Source organism: Triticum urartu, chromosome 3A (assembly GCF_056163025.1).
Source record: "Triticum urartu cultivar PI428250 chromosome 3A, HENAU_Tu73, whole genome shotgun sequence".
Taxonomy (NCBI): domain Eukaryota; kingdom Viridiplantae; phylum Streptophyta; class Magnoliopsida; order Poales; family Poaceae; genus Triticum; species Triticum urartu.
The window spans coordinates 657944231-657961037 of NC_141875.1; the positions used below are offsets into that span (position 1 = coordinate 657944231).

Genomic DNA, 16807 nt, shown 5'->3' on the forward strand with positions numbered 1-16807 from the left:
GAGTGGTGGGGTGCCTTTATTATATGAGAGTCCAAACTCTGTTGCAGTCACATTGTGCTGGCTCTATTCTGCTTCTCCAATTAATTCCCTCTGCATGTAATTGAGGATGCATCATTGACCGTTCAACGTCTCGGGAACCGCTACCCTCTCCCTCCTTGGCATTCAAGCACCTATGGACCCGTCGACGACGAGGTGCCTATGGTGACTTTGTAAATTTCAAGATGATAGTGCCGTGCGTGTGTGCGTTCATAGGGGTCAGTGTATGCGCGTGTATATGAGCGCTTGCGTCTCTACTATGTAAAAAAACGTAACTGCGTGTCAAAAAGAGACTAGTAAGTATACTCAATATTGTGCACCTCGGAGAGGAAAACGATAGAACTAGTACGTACTCCCTCCGTTCCATAATATAAGAACGTTTTGACACTAGTGTAGTGTCAAAAACGCTCTTATATTATGGGACGGAGGGAGTATTTATTTACAGTGCAGATTCACTCATTTTGCTCCATATGTACTCCGTCTCGGTGTAGTCTAGTCACTTGTTGAAATCTCTAGAAGGGCAAATACTCCTTTCTGGTTTACAGGGCTATACTAGCAAGTAGTTGTACGTACTAGTACAATAGTGGGCTCACATAGCAATTTTGTCTCATGCAAGAGCCTGGCTATATGCGTGCTCAAATGTTCGCAACTGCAACGTTCCGTTTGCGCTTGGCTCTTCGCCTCTTCGAGAAGACGAACAATGATGTTACTACTACTGCTTCTACAGTGTCGAATCCACTGATGCATGTCCGTCCACCGCGAGCGGGATGGATAGCTTGTTGTAGAAGTACTACTAAGTAAAAGCCTGTCCTCGTTTGCGAGCAACCGCGCGCATGGGTGAGGGAGAAGGCATGTAGTAAAATCAAGCTTCTCCTCGTTGTACGAGTTGACCCGACACATCATAGCACTGGCCCCACATGCTTGCCTCTAAACTTGGCTGAAAGACCAGCAGTGTACAATATATTTGCTGCAACCTCTAACATTTACCCACAACAAATTAAAATATATGTGGCCGTATGCATCGTTCTGATGCAGAGGCCGGGGAGTCCCCCCTTTTCGAAGAAAAAAATAAATTAAAATATATATTCCTGTCTTGACCAGATGAGTGTGCAAACTATAATCACCAGGGTGTCAGGTAGGGCCAGAATACTATTTTAACTTTTTTGAAAAAACTTCGAGACGGCCACATAGCATGGAGCCGACCCCAACGATTTTAAGCTTACAGGCACGGTACACGCTATCCTAGACTACTCTACACATGAAACTTCCACACGAGCGTCCGGGCTGTGCTTGGCTCTTCGCCTCTTCGGGAAGTCGAACAATGATGGAGTACTACTGCACTGGAGGAGTACTACAGTACGCTTCTGGCCATCTGACACCGATTGAACTGCTGCATGTCCACCGCGTACGGGAGGGAGAGCGTGTAGCGAAAACTTCTCCTAGTATGACAGGTGGGCCCGACAGGTGTTTGGCCAACCTGTCATACAGCCAAAGGCAGGTGCAGTTAAGTTGGCGAGGGAGATGATAATCAAACTTCTCATTGATGTACGAGTTGACGCGACACATCAAAGCACTGTACTCGATATATTTCAATAATTTGTGTTTACGGATGCATTAATTACAACGCATGCATGCATGTCGTGACTCTCCTTTTGATACTTGCATGAGTTGATTTAATGCACCTTGAAGTAGTATAAAATATGTGATGGTAAAGCTTTGTAATACCCCAACCCAAGACGAGAGATGGTTGTGCACGAGGAGGGCAAGATCATGCAGACCGAACAGGACCCGACGATGGAGCTCTCTAAGGTCTCGATGGACCTCACCGTGCTCCACTGCCCCTTGTGCCTCTGCCTCTTGACGCCTCCAGTGTATGAGGTTCGAATACACCTCGTCCGTTTGGCTGATTGAGCAAGGTGCAGGTTTCTTGATTGAAGTGCTGTTCGATTGATTTTCTGCAGTGCAAGGGAGGGCACCTGGCCTGCGCAGACTGCCACGTTGAGCGCCCCGGGAACCAGCGGCAGTGCCAGGAGTGCGAGCGCGGCGGTGGCTTCGACGTGCGGAACACGGCGGTGGACTCTGTCCTTTCGTCGGTGAGGGTGGAGTGCCCGCACGAAGGCTGTGGGCTCTACGTCACTTACCACAATCTCGCCAATCACTAGAGCGTGTGTCCGCTCGCGCCGTGCAAATGCCCCGTGCCCGTCTGCAGCTATGAAGGCCCATCGCCGGCGCTCTACCACCACATCAGCACTGCGCATCCCATGCCCGTGCACAGGATCCAGTACGGAAAAGGTGCTCTAGCTGCAAGTGCCACTGTCGGAGCCACGGCTCTTGCTGTTCGCGGAGGAGGGCCGCCATGCGTTTTTCTTGCTCGGCGGCGTTCTCGACATCGGCGCGCCTATCGTCGTGTTGGTCGTCTGCATCAGAGCAGGGGCGTCCCCACTGCCACACTACGTGGCCAAGCTGTGGGCGAACGGCCCGCCGGGGGAGCCCAAATGCATGACCGACGCCATCAAGGTGGAAATGGAGGTGACAAGCAGGAAGGATCCCGGCGACGTCGACGTGCAGGAGCTGACCTTCTTGACAGTTCCGCCCAAGCTGCTAGCCGGGGCTAAGCTTGTGTCCCTCCACATTCAGATTGACAAGCTCACGTCCTAAATGTTTCTACAGTGCCTTCTGTTTATCTTAGTAATATGCTAATATAGGGATTACCTTGGTCTACTTTAGCTTAAGAAATGGTGGGTTTTGGTGGCAATAAAAAATTATGTTTATCAATGCATTAATTGCAATGCATGCATGCATAAAGTACATGCATTGGTCAATTTTCTCTTAATACTTGCATGCAATGATTTAATGCACCTTGGAATCTGAACATGTGTTGGGGAATAACCAAATTGAGCCTTATAAAATGGAAAAACTAAAATTTTGAGATAAGCCCTATAAAACCGGAAAGGAGAGAGTAGAAAAAGAAGTACTCCATCTGAGAATAGTGCCGCACTTCGAAACTTGAACCGTCAATAAATTTTGAGCTTGCGTCTTGTCACATTCCAAATTACTCCACGCTATATTGAATTGCAAACCTGTTCACACCGATCACAACCTAAACGGTTTCCCACTTAGGAGCGTATTAGTACTCGGTTATAAATACTAGTATGCCAAGATGACTGCGCATTCCTTCTCAACTCCTCATCCACAAAAGCAAATAAGCCATTCAGCATCCTTCCCTTGCGTCTGCCATGGCCAGCGTGAGTTCTGGGTCGAGAGATTGCCACCAGGGAGAGGCGAGCATGGAAGCGGAAGCACGAGAGATGTCCCGCCTCGCTGCGAGAGCAGCCGACATGTCCCGCCGCACGGAAGTAGCAGCACAGAGGTCCCGCCACGCTGCTGAAGCAGCACGGAGGTCCCGCTGCACCGTTGATGCAGCAGACTGGTCAGGCCGCGCCGATGAAGCAGCAGAGATGTCCCACCACGCCACGAATGCGGCAGAGATGTCCCGCCGTGCCGCGGCGGCCTGGGAAAATTTCTCGCGGGCAGGCGATGACTGTTACAGGCGCATGCATGCGATCGTCCATAGCCAGATGGAGCAGATCTCCGGCTGGGCGAGGTTGCAGGACGACATGAAAGCCTCGTTTGAACAGGCTATCGGCGTACTAAGGGAGGGCAATGAGAGGCTCCAGGCCGAGCGCGACCTGCTGAGGGAGAAGATCGTCCGAAGTGCAGACCAGCAGGAGGAGACCAGTGCCTTGTTGAAGAGGACCGACGTCATTGTCAAGAAACTTATGGGCGAGAATGACATGCTCTGCAACGAGCGCCAAAGGCTGGTGGAGGAATCCGTGGATGTTGTCAAGCAGCGTCTTGAGGACACGAAAGAGCTCATCGCCGCTCGCCGCGGAGACTAGTTCCCACGGCCTGCAGCAACGCATCAAGAAAGTAGAGATCAGCGAGCCAGATCCTTGTCTTCCTTCTTCTTTTGCCCTTGTGTATTTCGGGCGTAGCCGCATGTGGCTTTTTTAATTATCTTTCTAATTATGTAAGACAATTAATCATCCTTATCTTTCTGTGGAAGATCTATATTGCAAGGCTGGAATGAAGAAAACTCTTGCTGTGGCGACCCTGGCGTTGCTGTTCTTCTAGTTGCTGTTGGGCTTCCTTCAGTTTCCTGGTTTCTTTTGATGTAATAATCGGTTTAGGATGTGGATTGTGTCGTCAGTTGTGAAATGTTGGGTTCTAGCGCGGATGTTTGGCCTTTGTTGGCCTCTTGGGATGTTGCGATTTCAATCTGGTAGCTTTTACTCCTTCGTGTTAGGCGGGAGATGTGCTGAACTTCTTGTGAATTGTGGTGGTTTTCAGTAATGAAAATCGGAAGGGACAAGCCCTTCTTTGATAAAAAAAATTAATCGTCCTTATATATTCATCAGTCTTGCTATAAGTCGCAGTAGATGCTATATAGGTCTGTCGGATCTTACATCAAGATCCGTGCTTTCAGATTTTCTTTTTTCTCTCTTAAATCTCAGTCGAGTGAGACATAGCCACTCCATTAAACAGAGGCTCCGGCGCCATTAATGGAGACCTTGCGAGAGAGGTGGACGGCAGATGGAGGTCAAAGGGCTCTCCTCCCGATAAGCACGCGCAGGGGTCTGATCACATGCCTCTCGTACTCAAATAGCTACCCTGCATGGCGCCTCCTAGCTAATAAAAATGGGGACGCATGGCGGCACGTAAATGGTACTAGTAAGTAGAACGCCCACGGTTTCAACAATACTTGTGTTTCCGATTGTAACGTGACAACACTTGTTCCAAAATGACTTTGTTGATTGTTAATGTGTGCGCCTTCGCAAATCGGACTGCAAATTTACCACCTCATGTTGGTGCCATGTCATGGCACCAAGCCAAGTTTCATTATTTTCATGCGTGTTTTGGATTTACAGGAATTAAAAAACTAAGTTTCTCAATGTTTCCAACCTAGCCACGACGCCCAGAATTTTGAATTTCATTCCCATTTCTTGCATGTAACCTAGAAATTTACCCGAGGACACACATGTGATTTTTCAACCAACTTTGGTGCACTGGAACATGTGCTTGTATTTCAAATTAGAATTATGGACATAAAGGTGACACGTTCCCTCCCAGAACGACGAGCCTTCTTGAGAGAAGCTCCGATTTGCAAGAAGTTTATACCAAAATTTGTTCCTATTCGGCCAATTTTTTTTACCACGGCATGGTACTACCATGGCATGACACCATGCCAAGTTTCATGATTTTAAAACCAAGTTTCTCAATGTTCTCGACCGAGCCACGATGCCCAGATGTTTGAATTTGATTCTCATTTTTTGCATGGGACCTAGAAATTCACCTGAGGACACAAATGTGATTTTTCAACCAACTTTGGTGCACGGGAGCATGTGCTTGTAGTTCAAATTTGAATTATGCACATTAAATGACCAAAAACTCAATTACTCTGTAAATAAGGCCAAATGAAGCCGGAATAATTCCAAAAACTAACAGGGCACTCATGTAGTTCTATGTTGCCTTTGTAAATAAACTCAAGGGGGACAATGTATATCGTTTCGTACTCAAAGGTGGCACGTTCCCTCTCAGAACCACGAGCCTTCTTGAGAGAAGCTTGGATTTGCAAGAAGCTTATACCAAAATCTGTTCCTATTCAGCCAATTTTTTTACCACAACATGGTAGTACCATGACATGACATCCATGCCAAGTTTCATGATTTTCAGACGTGTTTTGGATTTACAAGAATTTTAAAACCAAGTTTCTCAATGTTCTCGGCCGAGCCACGATGCCGAGATGTTTTAATTTTATTCTCATTTCTTGCATGGGACCTAGAAATTTACCCGAGGACACAAATGTGATTTTTCAACCAACTTTGGTGCACGAGAGCATGTGCTTGTAGTTCAAATTTGACTTATGCACACTAAATGACTAGAAAATCAATTAATGTATAAAAAACAACAAACGAAACCAGAATAATTCCGAAATTTAACAGGGCACTAATGTAGTTCTATGTTGCCTTTGTTAAGAAACTCACAGGGGGCAGCGTATATCGTTTCACACTCAAAGGTGGCACGTTCCCTCTTAGAACCATGAGCTTCCAAATCGGCCCAATTTTTTACCAAAACATGTTAGTGCCATGACATGACACCATGCCAAGTTTCATGATTTCCAGGCGAGTTTTGGATTTACATGAATTTAAAATCAAAGTTTCTCGATGTTCTCGGCCGAGTCATGACGCCCAGATGTTTGAATTTCATTCTCAGTTCTTCCATGGGACCTAGAAATTCAACCAAGGATACACATGTGATTTTTCAACCCACTTTGCTGCACCGGAGCATGTGCATGCAATTCATATTTAGATTATGCACATTAAAAGTCCAGAAACTCAATTAATGTATAAAAAGGCCAAATGAACCCAAAATAATTCCAAAATTTAACAGGGCACTCATATAGTTCTATGTTGCCTCTGTAAATAAAATCAGGGGGGAGGCAGCGTATATCGTTTCGCACACAAAGGTGACACGTTCCCTCTCGGAACCACGAGGCTTGTTGAGAGAATCTCCGGTTTTGCAAGAGGCTTATACGAAAACTTGTCCCAATTCAGCCAAAAATTATACGTATGAAAACAGGGTTTAGATTATCCCAAACATCTTGCTACCTAGACCAATAATGTACTATGATTTGAATTTAACATAAATGGATACAAATATTTGAATTGGAGAGCGTATGGTACGTGTAGTTCATAGTGAAATATGATTACTGCTATATGTATGATTTTTGTTATCAAGATAATATTTAAATTATTGTATAACTTGACAACAATCGTATGCAAATAATAAAAATTGATTCAAATTTAGTCCATATGGTAGACGACAATATACATGTTCACATGGTGGAATAAAATGTTCATATATGATGGAAGATCAAAATGTACGACTACATCAATTATAAACCGCAAGGTCACCTAACGATATATTCGAATTCAACACAACGTGCATTCTAAAATTGAAATTCGAGATCATGGCATCTGTAATCATATAAAAAGGGACATTACTCTTTCTTTGGTGGGAATTGATTTGTTTTTGTTCTTATTGAGGGAAGTGCGAATCGATTTGGTACTGTGCAGGGTAATCTTGTTCTCTCGATTTTTTTTACATTTTTCTTGTAGTATTTTCAATGGCATCTATAGCAATATAGTAAAAGGGCACATGACTCTCTTGTGTCTTGAATTGAAATTGTTTTTTCAGTTTTTTCTGTCGAACAAGGAATCCGCACCTTGTTATCCCGAAATTTGCAAGCTCGAGTATCTTTTGTCTCACCTGCTTTGAAACTCCCGCTTCTTCAACCCGCGCCGCGCCTTGTTATCCCTAAATTTGGACGCGCGCGAGAACTCCCTCCTCACCCGAAATCGCTCCCGCAGCCCAGACACGCAAAATCCCCCTTCTACCCATCAGCCGGAACTGAAGCTCCACGTCGCGGTATCAAAACCGGTGGGGGTACGCTGGTAACTTACCCCACATTTCGGACAAGCGCGTCCCTAAGCTTGGCTCCCCCCTCCCCCTTCGCCCCCCCATTCATACACCGCGGCCGTCAAAACCCGCGAACCCCCACGCTCCTCCGTCGGCCTCCCGACCGCCGCCCAGCCGGAGACTCTTCCCTGACTACGTCGTCCACCGCAACAACTCGCCGTCCCTCATCCACCACACCGGACGAGGATCCGTTGTCGATCTCGTCGTCCCGCCGGATTAGTTGCCCCGTCCTCCACCTCCAAGGAGCTGCCCCGACGTCCGCCTTGTCTATCGCGCCACCTCAATCCCCACAGCGCCGTCTTGACCTGCCCCACCGGAACCGCAACACCCTCACCAATTCCTCCGATGAAGTCGAGGCCAACTCGGCGCAACCAAGGAGGTTATGCACTCACCGGTGCATTTTATCTTTTATCCGATCTCAAGGGGCTGCCGGTGCTCGATACCGAGCAGACATGGCATGTCTCCATCAACGGCGTCGTCGCCGGACACATCATCCACAGCGTCTCTCCCCATGTCGTTGCTTCCTTGGCGGCGACTTCCACAATGGCACTAGCTGTAGCTGCTCCGGCTCTCGCTCGCGCTACGGCTCTGTTCTTGCTGTCGGTCGCGCTGTTGCACTGCTCTTGCTTTCGTTCATGCCGCTGCTCTGCTCTTGCTCTCGCTTGGGCTGCTGCACGACCTCCGGAGCTACAGGAGTTGCTGCTTTAGCACTCGCGTGCGGTGCTACTGCACGACTTGCTCTCTGCTAGTGCGTTCCATGCTCGAGCGTTTGCTGATTTAGATCATTGCTACTCTGCTACTAGTGCTCGAACGCCCTAAACATCTATTGCAATGCTATGTTACTAGTTCAATCAGTTTCGACAGTAAAATTCAGTTTCGACTGTGAAGTTCATTTTCTTCAGTTAAGTTCAGAGTGAACAGTACTTACAGCATCTGTCGGAGCGGCCGTGGTGCGGCTGATGCGTTTTACATCTAGCACTTTTTGGTGATGCATTTTACATCATCTATTGCAGAAGATATTAGGGTCCCACTTCATATTAACGTTGTCTGTCTTTTCATGCTTCAGCCTCGTCACCGTACACCTTAGCGGAGCTGCTCCAACGACGGAACCGTCCATCACAGCGGAGCAGTACCCTCGGCGCCGTTTCTAGAGGCCTCAGATTTTCTTCCCCGCCTCCGACAGTCACACTAGCATCATCACCATCCTCCACGTCCAACCCAATGATGCTGAGGTCCACAAGGCTATGCCAAAGAGGTTGTACACTCGTCGCATCACTTTGTTTCTCCATTCCTCTGTTCTTCCAATTCATGTGAGCCAAACACACAGGTTGACTGAAATCCTATGTTTCCAAATGCTCTGTTTTGCACATGCATTCCTATCCTATTCCTGTGTTTTTCCTATCCCTGCGTTTATAGAATCCCCTAATTCTAAGGAGCCCTTACAGATTTACTTCATTTTCAGATAGGCGTCAAAGAAAACTCTATGTGTTATGTCCTGCTCCTGCTCCTGCCATGCCGTCATCCACCCCACCTGAGGTGCACCATCGACAGAAGCATTCAATGCAGCAGAGATCCCCCCTGCAGACTTCCTTTCGCCGCCTCAGATCATCTTCCGTGTTGCCGGCAGCCACGCCAACCGCATTACCATCACCGACTGAGCAGATGAACCTGGGACTACACAGTTCCGGAAGAGAGGTCGCAGTCTTTCGTGTTTGCTTATGTTATACATCGGTTATTATTACCTGCTACTTTATCATTCAATATTGAGTTTTGAATTGCCCATGGGTCTCATATCGAGCCAGCAACGAATAGTATCTGGCTACTATCTGGTTCGCCTGGGGTCTTCTATGTGGTTCATGTTGGGTGGGCAACAAACAATAGATGATCCATTGTCTATCTTTTTAAACTGAAGGTATAATCTACCTGGTATCATTAGTTTTGGATCCATCCACTCGTTTGCTACCATCAGTCTTGATTTTTGCATGCACCCCTTAGGCCTTACAAAATCTAACTATTTTTTATTATGCATGTCAGATATTGTACACAATCGTACAGAACATGTAGAGAAAAAGAGAAGACCGTTGCGTGCGAATATAATGTCATGCAGACGCCGCTCCATGGTGGGCGAAGTGCCCCCCCTCCTGCATTTCCATATTGTATTCCAGAGGAAGATAACTGTTCAGATGGAGATCCAGAAGGAGCCGACCATGCATGTTTACCACCTGAGGTGTTTGCTCTAACCTGGCATGCTGATGTTGGTCATATCATGCATATGGCGCCTTGCATTGCTTACATTATACATCTTATATGTCATCAGCTTAGTTTAGATTTGCTTTGTGTGAATGCCACCTGTTTGGTTTCTATATCATACTCCCACCATTCCTAAATATTTGTCTTTTTAGAGATTTCAACAACTGGCTACATACGGAACAAAATGAGTGAATCTACACTCTAAAATATGTCTTTATACATCCATATGTGGTAGTCCATTTGAAATCTCTAAAAAGACAATTATTTAGGAACGGAGGGAGTATATGGGAATTATGCAAAGCCATCTTCTTTAGCCAGGCATCATATACGTGAATCATGCAATGCCATCCTATTTAGCCAGTCATCGTATATGTGAATTGTATCGTGCAATATTTTTTTGCATAATGTATTCCATTTGTCAACAATGTTTATACATTCATCTACTCTTCCTGTGCATCAGCCATTTGAGTCAGTCATGGGAAAATCTGGAGTGAAAACAAGGTCTTTTGAGCAGTCAGTGCTACCTGTCGATGCAGATTTCTTGCTGGTTACAGATAGCTCCTCAGAGGAGGATTCAGAGAGAGATGACCATTCGTATTCCCCCCCCCCCCGAGGTGCAAGCTCTAACTTGGCTGGGTTATATTGCTCATATCTTGCATATCTTGCATTGCCATGCCATCTGCTTAGATTAGACATGCTTTGTGTGAATGCCTCCTGTTTTCTTTCTATATCAGATATGTGAATTATGCAATGCCATGTTTTTCAGCCAGTTATTATATATGTGAATTATACACCGCCATGGAGCCAGACATCATATATGTGAATTATCTCATGCCATCTTTTTTTTCATTACGTATTCCATTTGTCGACAATCTGTGTATATTGAACTACTCTTCATGTGTATCAGCCATTTGAGCCGGTTATGGAAAAATCTGGAGTGAAAACAAGGTCTTCAGAGCAGGCAAGGGTACCTGTTGAAGCATATATCTCGATGGTTACAGGGAGCTCCTCAGAGGAGGATTCAGAGACAGATGACTAGTCCTATATCCCACCTGAGGTGTCTGCTCTAAGTTGTAATGTTTATATTTCTCATATGATGCATATGGTGTCTTGCATTGCTTAGTTTAGACATCATATGCACACTATTGAATTCTATCTGCTTAGTTTAGAGATCATACATGCGAGCGCCAGTTGCTTAGTATATGAATCAATTATGTCAATTATATCATGCCATCCTGTATACTTAGACAACATGTATGTGAATTATTTCATCCCAGCCTATTTTAGAAAGACATCATATAGTTTTGTCATGTCATCCTGTTTAGGTACTCATCATATGTTGAATTATGCCATTATATCCTGTTAAGTTATCCATCATATATCTGAAACGGTGTCATGCTATCCTGTTTAGTTAGGCATCATATATGTGAAATTGTGTCATGCTGTCCTGTTTGGTTAGACAACATACATGTGAATTACCACATATGTCTATCATATAATGTCTGTACGTTCAATTTCTTTTCTTGTTTATCAGCCATTTGAATTGGAGGGGGTGATGGCAGTTGTCGGTGTCAAAACCAGCGGATCTCGGGTAGGGGGTCCCGAACTGTGTGTCTAGGCGGATGGTAACAGGAGACAAGGGACACGATGTTTTTACCCAGGTTCGGGCCCTCTCGATGGAGGTAAAACCCTACTCCTGCTTGATTAATATTAATGATATGGGTAGTACAAGAGTAGATCTACCACGAGATCAAGGAGGCTAAACCCTAGAAGCTAGCCTATGGTATGATTGTTGTTTGTCCTACGGACTAAAACCCTCCGGTTTATATAGACACCAGAGAGGGCTAGGGTTACACAGAGTCGGTTACAATGGTAGGAGATCTACATATCCGTATCGCCAAGCTTTCCTTCCACGCCAAGGAAAGTCCCATCCGGACACGGGACGAAGACTTCAATCTTGTATCTTCATAGTCCAGGAGTCCAGCCGAAGGTATAGTCCGGCTATCCGGACACCCCCTAATCCAGGACTTCCTCAGTAGCCCCTGAACTAGGCTTCAATGACGACGAGTCCGGCGCGCAGATTGTCTTCGGCATTGCAAGGCGGGTTCCTCCTCCGAATACTTCATAGAAGATTTTGAACACAAGGATAGTGTCCGGCTCTTCAAAACAAGTTCCACATATTGCCATAGAGAGAATAGTATTTACACAAATATGATCTGCTGATGTATTCCGTAGCGTGACATCACACCACGGCCAAGCCTTTGTTCGAATCGTTTTATTGTCCCACCTCAGCGCGTTTAGCGAGACGGTTTCCTTGGCACGTATTGTCGAAGCAGAGATCGTGTCCCCTTATTCCGGGATTCTCATACATTACGGGCGTGGGTAACCCAACCGCGCCATTGATTATGGCGCTTGGGAGATAAGCAAGTTTTACCAGGCTGGTGGGGACGCATAGCTTCGTCTGCCCATATAAGGGCATAAGGATCCACCTTTTCACCCACGCCTTCTTCCTCCTTTGCCTATCCACTTGCGCGCACTCGAGCTCCAGCGCCCAAGTCTGCATTCCCCACCTCAACCTTTCTCCAGCCATGTCCGGAGTGGGAGGCAGGTGGATGGTCTCCTCCGTCACGGAGGGACATATCAAGAAGCTGAGGAAAGCCGGATACCTGTCCAACGACATTGCGCACCGGCTCCCCGATGAGGGGCAGCTCATCCCCACCCCCAGGCCCCATGAGAGGGTGGTGTTCCTCCCCCATTTCATCCGCGGACTGGGTTTCCCTCTCCACCCATTTGTCCAGGGGCTCATGTTCTACTACGGCCTGGATTTCCACGATCTGGCCCCGAACTTCATCCTCAACATCTCGGCGTTTATCATCGTGTGCGAGGCCTTCCTCCGCATCCACCCCCCTTTCAGCTTGTGGCTGAAGACATTCAATGTCAAGCCGAAGGTAGTACGCGGCAGCCAGGCGGAGTGCGGAGGCGCCATGGTGGGCAAGATGCCCAACGTCCTACGGCTCGAGGGCTCCTTCGTGGAGACCCTAAAGGGGTGGCAATCGGGGTGGTTCTACATCACCGAGCCGCGTGACCCTGAATGGGCCGCAGCCCCCAAGTTCCGATCCGGACCCCCTACGCGGCTCACCTCCTGGAAAGAGATGGGCCTGTCGTGGGGCAAAAAAGGAGAGCTGACCGGACTCCAAACATGCGTCCAAAACCTGGTGGACAAGAAGCTCAAACTTGTCAATGTAGTCCAGGTTATGCTCATCCGCCGGATCCTCCCGTGTCAACAACGGGCTTTCAGCCTGTGGGAGTTCGACCCGGCGCAGCATCGAACTCTGAGCAGGCTCTTCGACACGACGTACGAAGATGCCTGGAAGGCGCTATTCAAGGGTGCCGAGGCTCCCGCATCTGCTACTAAGGATCGCGGATTCAGCACGCAGCGTCACACTAGCGCGGTAAGCTGTTTTACCTCTTACAGGATATTTTATTTTTCATAGGTTGACCCTATGCGGGATCTAAGCCCTCATGCCTTTGACAGGACTGGCAGAGGACGGCCGAACAGGTCAACTGTTCGGCTCCTTTGCCCGAAGACCCAGCGGATGCCCGTTTGATGGGGCTGCTAGCTCCAGCACCTTACGTGGTGCCGGAGAAGAAGGCCAAGAAGAAGGCCACATGAACTCGAAAGAGTTCCCGGCGCCCGGTGGTGTCGGATTTGTCATCCGATGACACCGAGACGCACTTCTCCCGCGAAGATGAGGAGGAGGAAGAAGAGGCCTCTCCCCCTCCAGCGGGGGGAGGAAAGAAAAGGAAGGCCTCCCCAACTGGGGAGGCCGAGGGGTCCAAGAAGGGAAGGACCCTTCCTCCGGACTGGTCTACCAACACCGACGACGGGGAAGAGGAGTGGTCGCTCAGGGCCAAGCCCCTGGTGAAGTCGTAATTATTCAGACACCAGAGTAATTCATAGTGTTCCTTAATTGCACTGCTTCTCCTTACGTCGAATATAATTATGCAGTCCGCCCAAGGCACGGCTCGACGTGTCGTCGAGCGGTTCCCTGGATTCGTCGGATGTGAATAGTCCTTCACTTCCGACCGCTACCTCCCCTCGCCCTACGGACGACGCTGAGGTGACGTCCAAGAAGGCTCCAAGCCAGGAGGAGGTGGTCCTGGAAGCGCCGTCGGGCGACCTCCCGGACTCCAGGCACAAAGGGGACGAGACCCCCAAGGGATCCAAGTCCGGCCCTGGGCCGGACACCGCGCCGGAACCTTCAAAGGTTCCGGAGTCCGGCAGGTGGCCCGCTAGTAAGGTGGGCAAGCCTACGAGGCCGGTGACCTCTGTCCAACCAGAGGCGCCGGACAATTTGCTGGAGGTGCTTAACGGCGCCTCCATCGACGAGGAGCACCGTATTGTGATGAGTACGGTGATCCAGAAGGTTCAGTCTGCCAAGAGCGGACTAACTGAAGCCTGTGCCAGCCTTCTAACAGGCTTTCAGGTATGTAAAAAATATGTGAAAATGTTACCGCATAGACAGTAGCCCCTCATGCTCTGTTTGGCATTCGGAAAGAAAAGCCGAAAAGAGGATCTAATAACATTCGCAGGAGTCTAACATAATTAAGTCAATATGCATATGCAGGCTTCGCTGCTAGCCTCCGCCGCACTGACTGCGGAGGTGGACACGCTGAAGCAGAACCTCGAGTGGTCCGAGAACGAGCTCGGCCTTGCCAAGAAGCAGCTCGAGGAGAAGGAAGGTAAGTAATACCTTACGTAAGTATATAAAAAAGATGTGGTTGCAAAACATGACAGGCTCAACATGCTAATGCAGGGGCCACAACTAAGGTGGCAACCCTGAAGAAAGCGTTGTCCGAGGCCGAAAACAAAGTGGCCGCGGAGCGCACAGAGCGAGTAAAGCAGGAGGCGTGGGTGGAGGAGGTGCAGAAAGAGCTCCAGGCTCTCGTGAAAAAACACGACAGTTTGGAGCTTGACTCAAAGACGCGAGCGTCCGAGCTCGTGGCAGCCCTCGACAACGCCAAATATGCCAAGGCCAAAGCCCAAAAATCCCTCCAGGGAATTGAGGCGATGAAGAAGATAGCGGCGGGTAAGGCATTCATTATGCAAAGCAAGCATGTGAAAGTGAATTACTTGTTACTTACCCGAGTCCGGAGCTCTCCAGGAGCATTCGAAGATTTTCCCCGCAGTGCGTCAGATGCCGCCGCCTTCTACCGGGCCGAGGAGGGGAGCTCGATGGAGAAGGTGTTCTGGTCTCAGTATGCTTAGGCCGGACACCAGGTGCCCTTGAGTGACTAGCTGAAGCAACTGGTCGAGCTCCACAAGGTGGCCGAACAGGCCATGAAGGGCCTCATAGTTCGGCTTTGGCCTGGAGAGGCTCTGCCTGGGAGCTACTTTGGTCTAGTGAGGCGGCTGGTGGATGCATGTCCACGGCTTGAAGTAATCAAGCGCTCCGTCTGCATCGAGGGTGCCCGTAGGGCCCTTGCCCGTGTGAAAGTACACTGGGCAAGATGGATGCTGAGAAGCTGGTGAAGGATGGGCCACCGGAGGGCAAGGAGCATCGCGTCCCGGAAGCGTATTATGAGGGCGTCCTGAAGGGTGCCCGTCTTATAGAAGATGAATGCTCCAAAGATGTAATTTTTGAGTAAACTCGCATTTGTGATCCTGTATGCTGAAAACTTGTTCATATGCGCTATGCAATGCTTTTGGAATTTAAAATATTACCTTCTGTGCGGCCGTTTATTAAATTTGAGAGATGGCGAGTCGTCGGCTTCTGCCCCCGTGCCACGAGTGCTGGGGTGTTCAGGATAAACTTGAGCGCTCTTTTTCCCATTCTTGGGTCTTTCGAGGGAGGCGCTCAACACAACGAACAAGGCAATGGGACTATAATGATTTATCACTCTCCTTTGCCATAGAATTCCATAATTTTAAATTTTGGCGAAGCCCCTAGTATTTGGAAGACCGAGTTCGGGGCGCTATCCACGCCTAGGCCGGACAAAGACGACTCCTCGCTCTAAGAGGCATAAGTCTTTAGGGACTCGAAAACCTCTCGAACAGCGACCGGCTCTCGCCTCATCATGACGGTCAGTTTTAGCTTTCTCTACTGAGGTGCTTAGCCCAGCTCAATCGGGGCACAATCCCAGTAGTTCTCGTAGCGATACCTTAGCCGATATAACGGAACGTAAGGTACCAAAACACAGGAGCCGGGCAAACCCAACTATTGACCCAAGACATGATTCGGAGCCGATGCATATAATGCTATAAGTTCGGGGTGCCGCACTTGTGAAAGTATTCGGACTTCTCACACCATATTGTGGGGTACTTAAGCCCCTGACGTATTGGCCATACCAAAGTGTACGGGTGCAACATGTCATTAATGAACATATATACGTAAAAAAGAATAATGCAATAATAGACAAAAGCTATGCATTGTTTATTTGAAAAAGCTGCGATCAAAGCAGAACGATACAAATTGTGCGATAAGCAAAAGGTGGGAATATTTAACATGTCCTTTACAAGGGCGAGCTGCGGAATGGTATGCGAAACAGGTATACTGCTTGTTATAGAGACCACCTGGGAGTTCCATAGTGCGGCGTAGCTTTCTGCTTCCCTGGTTGTTGTATCGTTTGTGTGGCAATTGTACTGCCGGACAGGCCTGCTGAAGAATGGAGTCCTGAAAGTAAGAGAAAATGAAGAAACCGGCAGCCCCTAGTGCGGTTTAAGCCGTGATTCGGGCGTGCCGTGATGGTGCCCCTCCCCCTGTGCCCATGGTATTTCCAGAGCGTATTTATGTACGCGCAACACTGGTTTCGCAATTTCGCGAAGGCTGGGGTTGGGGCCACATTGCTACGCTTGCTCGGAACGTGCCAAGCGGTCTTGTTGTAGGTTACTCCAGGCGCGCTTGAAGGTGTCCGGACGTTTAATAGCCGGACTGGAGAATTGCCTTGAAAGGCTGCTTAGCACTTCTGCTGTGAGAGCCAC

General features: G+C 48.2%; 1 pseudogene; it reads left to right on the forward strand.

The window, feature by feature from the left end:
- The first annotated feature begins 1480 nt into the window (after nucleotides 1-1480).
- On the forward strand, nucleotides 1481-2694 carry LOC147981138 (E3 ubiquitin-protein ligase SINA-like 7; annotated as a pseudogene).
- Nucleotides 2695-16807: the final 14113 nt, after the last annotated feature.